Genomic DNA, 7410 nt, shown 5'->3' with positions numbered 1-7410 from the left:
CACACACCGAGCCACACACACACCGAGCCACACACACACCGAGCCACACACACACCGAGCCACACACATACACCGAGCCACACACACACACACACCGAGCCACACACACACACCGAGCCACACACACACCGAGCCACACACACACCGAGCCACACACACACCGAGCCACACACATACACCGAGCCACACACACACACACAGAGCCCCCCCCACACACACGCACACAGACGAGCCCCACACACACAGACCGAGCCACACACACGCTCATACAGACCGAGCCCCCCCACACACACACACCGAGCCCCCCACACACACACACCGAGCCCCCCCCACACACACACACACGCAGACAGAGCCCCACACACACACACCGAGCCCCCCCCCCCACACACACACACAGACCGAGCCCTTGACAGACAGACACAGCCACACTGTGTGTGGCTGTGTGTGTGTGTCTGACACACACACACAGATGCACACAGACCGCCACACACACACACGCACACAGACAGCCACACACAGACACACACACAGACAGCCACACACAGGCAGAGCCACACATACAACACCAAGCCACCACTTTTCTTTGACTGTGACTGTTGCACTCTAATTTTCTGGTGGAAGGGCTCTCTCAAACAGTGATTTACCCAGGTTGAACATTTTTTTCCAGAAACTAAGTTCTGGTTACATTCTGTGGTGACATAATATATGTATATTTCAGATGCAATGTCTAGCTAAATAAACCACGTAAATCCCCAGCCTTCCTTTGTCACCTCTGACAACTCTGTGCTTTGCTCCCTGGTGAGGTGGCCTCCGCAAGGCACTCGTTCAGGCATATCTCCAGAGGCCAGACCGAGGGGCACAGAATGCAGTGTGACTCTGCAAAAAAAAAAACCAAAGAACGTCAATTGAGTGCGCAAGACCGCTATTTCCTTGTTGAATAAACAGTCATAAATCGAAAGAGGAGGTTATACAGATGACACGGATAGCAAAGAAATCCAGGAGGTGCAGAGATGTTTAAGCGTTATCCCCTGGTAAACACTGGTCGGGCTGAGAATTGGATCTGCGGGCAGACAGAACTGGGTAGTTTCTCCTATAAAGGAAGGTACATAGATCTTCATGGAGCTTAGAACTGAAGATTGCGTGACAGTCAAGTCTGGAGGGGGAGGTAACACGGGGTGGGAGTCGCACACACGAGCTTTCACGCTATCGGTGTCTGTCCGTCACCAGCGCTATCGCGGTCTGTCGGAACCCCACATTCAGACTCCACTCTGCTCACTACAAGCCGAGCAGGACAGACAGGCAAACTCGGAGGCCAGGATCCAAGCTAAACTCCGTCACCGCGGCAGTAAGGTCACCCCGGGCTGCGGCAGCAACCCGCCCACATTCCGCACTAGAAAGAAACTGCTGGTGGCCTCCAGCAGTCCCACACGCACCGCTTCAACTGCAGCGGGCACAGGAGGGCCCTAAAACCAACCGCAGGGAAGTGCGAGGGCCTAGAAACAGGGGATGTGCACCTGACGTAAGAGCGCTTCAAGCCAGATGCGAGGGCTCTCGGCTAATGTATACTGTAAAGTAGATAAGCATGTTTGGGGTGCGTATGCAAGAGAATAAAGAACATGTCATCATGCATGGCAACAACAAGAACACTGAAACATCAGTCCAAGTGTATCATCACAAATACTGAGCCAAGCCTGTTACTGTAAGTCCAAGTGTTACACTAAGGAACTGCGGATACCTGTGCTACATGGGGAGCCACTGTTTCCAGGTCAGGGCTCAAGGCCACAACATCTCGCGGCGCTGTGTCGACGCCTCGGAAGAACTCCAAAGATATCCATGCGCTTTCAAACGTAGTTCACAGTACCATGGGTACCCCCCTACTGACTAACACCCCCACCCCTCGCACGCAAACTGGAGTACTCTCACACATGAGGCATTTTTAGGTCGAGGGACCGTTAAGCTGCGAAGCAGCTTCCGGTCAGGAGATCTTATGTTGTGTAGTAGGCAGTATAGACCCGCCTCTCAGCTCCGTTCGCTTCCATTGGCTGGCTTCCTAAACAGAGGCCAGCCATTGGAAGAGAAGTGAGTCACTCCAAACAAGCCCCATCTTTTTCGGATTCGGGGGCGTAAGTTTTGCTGTTCTTTAGCTCGTGACGTCGTCCGTCGCTCAAGACAGCAAAACACGCGCCCAAATTCGAAAAATTCCGGAAGCTTGAGGCCGCCATTTTTTTTTGTCCGTCGCCGAGTCTTCAAGTGCAGAGGAGAGCCTCCTCCTCGCAGCACCGCAGTGAAGGTGAGCAAACGGCGCTTTCAGGAGCTGCTCGCCTCCCCCCTTCCCTCTGCCCTCCTCCGTGTCCGTCGCCGAGTCTTCAAGTGCAAGGTTGTCTCTGAGAGGCCTGTTCGACAGGAACATATAGCAGGACATCTCAAAGCGTGTTCGTCAAACAAGGCGTGTTTTCCGAATAGAGTTCATTATATAAATGTACAGTCCGGCGTCGGTGGGTATAAAGTTTGCCTATTTTTTTTTATGCATCTTCTAATGCAGACTTGAACTGTCAATCACGGTCACTCATTGAGTATGCAAATGTAATGGACGTTTGCGCACGTGCGTGCTTCCCCGTGAAGCCATGGTAGAGCCACCACTTTGTTTATTTATTTTGACCCGAGGTAGGACAGACACACTTGTCCCTCACAGAGCACGTGCGAGGCGATACCACCCCGCTTCTTAGGTGAGGGGTGTTCAGGGCAACCATGAAGTGAGCTGCGCTTGCGGGTGTGTTATGAAGACCCCAGTCAAGCTTAGCGTGACGTAAAGTAATATAACATAATGTCATATAACGTATAACATGTATATATATCACATATGGCAAGTAATAATGAAACAGAACTTAGAGTACCATACATATACATACATATAGCAAAGCCCAGCCAAGCTGAGCGTAACGTAACATAACATGACACGGTATGCAGAGTGGACTCCTCTGGTATCTGAGAGGGTTATGATCATATGAGATGTGTGACCTCATTTCTTACAAAGCCCTCGAAAGGTAGTGGTATGGCCACACAACGTTCTACACGAGCGGAAAGGCGCAGACTCCTTCCGAGCGTCCCCTACACGCCGTGATTTATATATGATGCGGTGCAGCCGCCCCCTCTGGGTTGGCAATGCACAGGGGAGCCTGGGACTGAATATTTGATTAAGGCAGGCGCGCATTAATCATTTCATACGCCTGAATATTTAAACAAAGCAGGCTTCCAAAGGTAGTTGAGATGACGGTGCAATTAAACCACCCTCGTCACACCGGCCACAGTCAAGGTGTGCGTGTGCGTGTGTTGGGAGGGGGTAGGAGACAGGGGGATACTGAGGGTCTCATGAGAAGCAAGGAGTGGTAGAGAGGGGGACTGGCAAGAACTCTCCACGGAGGCGTGCGGGGTGCCCACTGGTGCGCGAGGGCGGGGGCGAGCACGCAGGGCACGCCGCTGGGGTCTTGTGCGAGCGCCGCCTGCTATGCCCCTACTGATGAGTCTGACTGAATGTGGCTGAGTGGGGAGGGGCAGGGGGCTGCCAGCAGCTTCTTTTGTTCCTGGAAGCCGAGCAGGGTCACAGCCGCTTTGTAATACCGCTCGCAACGCGGTGTGCAGGGGTGAAACACCCACGACATGGCGGCTGCGCCATTGTGACCTCTGTGCAGCATCATTTATTTGATGATGGTTGCAGAAAAAAATACATTCTGTATAAAATTACACCTGCCAGTGTGCGGAAGGTGTTTATTTCCCGTAGCAATAAGCCCCAGGCACGGTTTTGCAGTGTTTTGTTCACAGCCCACACTCTGTCTTTCCAGTGTGGTGTGGGATGCACTCTGACACAGCTCGTGTGGGTGTCTGTACAGGGCTTTGAATGGTCCTGTGAGGTGTCACGCCTAGTGCTTTCCGCACAGATCTTTCTTCCTTCAAGCGTAGTAGGCCTGCACCTTTGTGCCGAGGGATTTAGGGCGGAGGATGCTGCCAGCAGCCTGGCCTGCAGCGAAGCACAAAGGGATGCGTGATCCTGCACTGGGAGACAAAACCCCGCACTGCCTGGCTCTGCCGCCCTCTGGCACAGAGCCGATGAGTCATTAGCAGCAGCGGAATCAACCCCCTGCTTGTGCGTGCTGGTGTCCGCGCGTGCGTTAGCGTGTGTACGTGCGCCTGTGTGGGGGCATTGTGCAGCGTGCGTTTCTTTATGTCCATGCATGTGAGCACGCGTCTGTGTGTGTTAATATGAGTGCATGATCTTACTGGTGTGCGCATGTGTGTGTACTTGTGTTTGTGTCTGTCCGCGACTGTGTATGCCTGTGCGAATACGTGTGTCAGATTGCTCGTTTGCTTTTGAGGAGGTGACATGAATACATTTTGTGTTTAGGTTTCACTGGTATGAGTCAGCAATGATAGATTTCCTTTCTCTCTGTGTTCATTTCTCACTGGGTTGTTTCCCCAACTTCTCCAGTCCTTTGTAGTTTGAGGCACTCTATCTCTTTCTATCTCACTACCTCACTCTCTCTCTCACTACCTCAATCACTCTCTCTAACTAACTCACTCTCACTCCCTCACTCTCTCTACCTCACTACTCCACTCTATCTATCTCACTACCTCACTCTCTATCTCACTACCTCACAACCTCACTCTCTCTTTCTATCTCACTACTTCAGAACATCCCTCTTTCTCACTACCCCACTCTTTCACTACCTCACTCTCTCGGTCTCTCACTACCTCACTCTCTATCTACCTCCCTCTCTCTCACTACCTCACTACCTCACTCTCTATCTACCTCACTCTCTCTCACTACCACACTCTCTCTCTATCTCACTACCTCACTCTCTCTCTGCTAATGCAATAGGTCTCGCATATGCAAGCAATTAAGCTATTGCCAATATAAATGATAATGCCATTTATTTAGGGATACAAAAAAAAAAATAATGAGCAATGCCAATAGCTCTACCTATAATATTGCCGAGACAATTGCATTGTAAATGCTTGTTTGATGTATCCAAGGCAGAGTTCTTTTACACACGTAGAGCAAGCGCATTTAATGTAATGTCTTAGTAAAGTACAGCATAGAATTTCAGAATGCAATTAGAGAACGCCTTTGCCAACACCTATTGTATACTAAAAAAAAAGTAGCGAGAGAATGTGCATTCATTGCTAGAGCAGCCGACTTTGAACCTTGGGAACCAGGTTGAGTCTAGCTGGAGGCGCAAACATCCTGTGATTCTGGGCAAATCGATTAATCTCCCCGTGCCTGAAAAATTAACATTCCTGCCTGTAATACAACTGCTGCCCATGTAAAGCGCCAATACCTTCTGGTCGAGTTTGCGCTATAATTAATGAATTTTTTTCAATTAATTAATATTGTTACAAGAGTTTGTGCATTAAAAAAAAGCCCCCCCCCCCAAAAAAGGTAACGTAGATGCCGATATGTAAAAAAGAACACTGAATTCCCACGCTATAAAATATCTATCTAAATGTTCGTTCTACTCCTGCTCACAAATATCAAAGAGAGGAAATAAATCCGATGAGAAACCAGCGTATTAGACAAAATGATTAGGCCTACAAATGTATCAGTTCCCATGATAACAAACACTTTATTATCCAACGTCGGAGGGTCACACTTATTTAAAGCCTCGCGCCGCCTTGTCAGCCTCCCTCCCAGCCAGTGATTGTCAGACGAGCGCGAACAGCTGAGATCGATAATTCATCATATGACCGCCTGCATCAAACTGAAGTATGCCTGGGGCTCCGTCCGACTGGCTGCAACCAACGTGCCCGCGGACTTATCTTGTCGACATAACACGACAAACACGAGATGAGGCGCTACAGTGAAAGCACGCAGATAGCGATGGTGAAACAAGCTCCGAGCTCATGCGTAGCATACCAAAGCCACTGAAATAGAGCACACAGACAAGACGTCACTCTCTACACCAACACACATATACACGGAGAATCAAATGCACCAGGCGTATTAAACTGAAGTATGAGCACCTGAAGGTAGGCTTGCGGTTCATCTGCACTTTGTCTGCGAGTCACCCACACTAAACCCTTTGTGGCATGGTCAGTAGTGTTAAGAATTACTCGTGAGGATCTTCCAAACCAAAGACTTAACTGGGAACTTAGACACCAGGCCAATCTAAGAACAGAAGTCCTGCAAGTCACGAAACTGAAGTCTGATCTAGAGCTTCGAGGATCCGGGTCTGAACCTTTAACTACAAATGCCTTGGAGAAAGCACGGTCATTTTTCGATTCGGGGGCGTGGTTTTCGTTCTCTCCTCTTCCCATTGGCTGGAAGGTTACATTCCAGCCAATGGGAAGAGGAGAGAACGAAAACAAGGAAGAAGAGAAAACACGCCCCCGAATCTGGAAAAGACTGGGCTTGAACCGAGTGCCGCCCCTCTCCTCCAATGTGTGGCCTCCGTTTAGGAAGCCAGCCAATGGAGAAGAGGGGCGGGTTCAAGCCCCTTACTAAGAAACATTAAATCTCGGGCTGTGTGAGCACTGCTGCGCAGTGCAACGCTAGTTCGAGACCTAAAAAGGGAGCAAGTAGCTCAGCCCAGCAATACATGTTAGATTTCAGAATTGTTACAGGGAGTTTATTAGGACTAGCTGCTCTTAAGCTTCAGTGATGAGATGGCATTCTATTTTCTTCTCGCTTGAGAGGCACAACTAAATTATAACCATATACTTTTTTTTGTTGCAGTTTTATATCACATGACTGAAGGGCATTGGAGTGCTTTACATGAGCACTAGTTAAAATACAGAATGTCATTTTCATAATGACTGTTGCATCTTGAATTTCCCTTATTGTTTTATAAGTAGTTATTCTAAGCCCATCCTAACATGTGCAGAAGATCCCATACTCTAGTGCAGGGTTCTCCAAAGTCGGTCCATGAGGGCCGGATCCATGGCAGATTTTAAGAGAGCTGCGTTTATCTAAATGGGGAAAACTAAAAATCTGGCATGAATCTGGCCCCCCAGGACCGACTTTGGAGAACTCTGCTCTAGTACTTGTATGTATTTACCAAAATCTTAGTAGATCAGTTTTAGTTTCTCCCCTGAAGTTTTACTACCCACACTTATTTCTCCCCTGAAGTTTTACTACCCACACTTGTGCTCAAGGGCTTCCTGTTTCAAAAAAAATATATGCAGAATTGAAATATCTATTGATGTTAAAGTTAGTCTCTCAGGTGGTAAAACACTACTGTCACTATTTTTTATATGCCAACTTTTACTGATGGATGTACAGCCCTTCATATTTGGGTTCTCTCGCTACCGGTTTTCTTGTAATGTGTGTGTTTGGTTTAGCTATGCAAGTGCTTCTGTTTCCCTCATAAGTAATTTGAATGAAGAAGTGGACATTCCAACTATTTATTTTTAGAC

This window comes from Lissotriton vulgaris, unplaced genomic scaffold (genome assembly GCF_964263255.1).
Source record: "Lissotriton vulgaris unplaced genomic scaffold, aLisVul1.2 SCAFFOLD_550, whole genome shotgun sequence".
Taxonomy (NCBI): Eukaryota; Metazoa; Chordata; class Amphibia; order Caudata; family Salamandridae; genus Lissotriton; species Lissotriton vulgaris.
Note: the sequence above shows the minus strand (reverse complement) of the source record.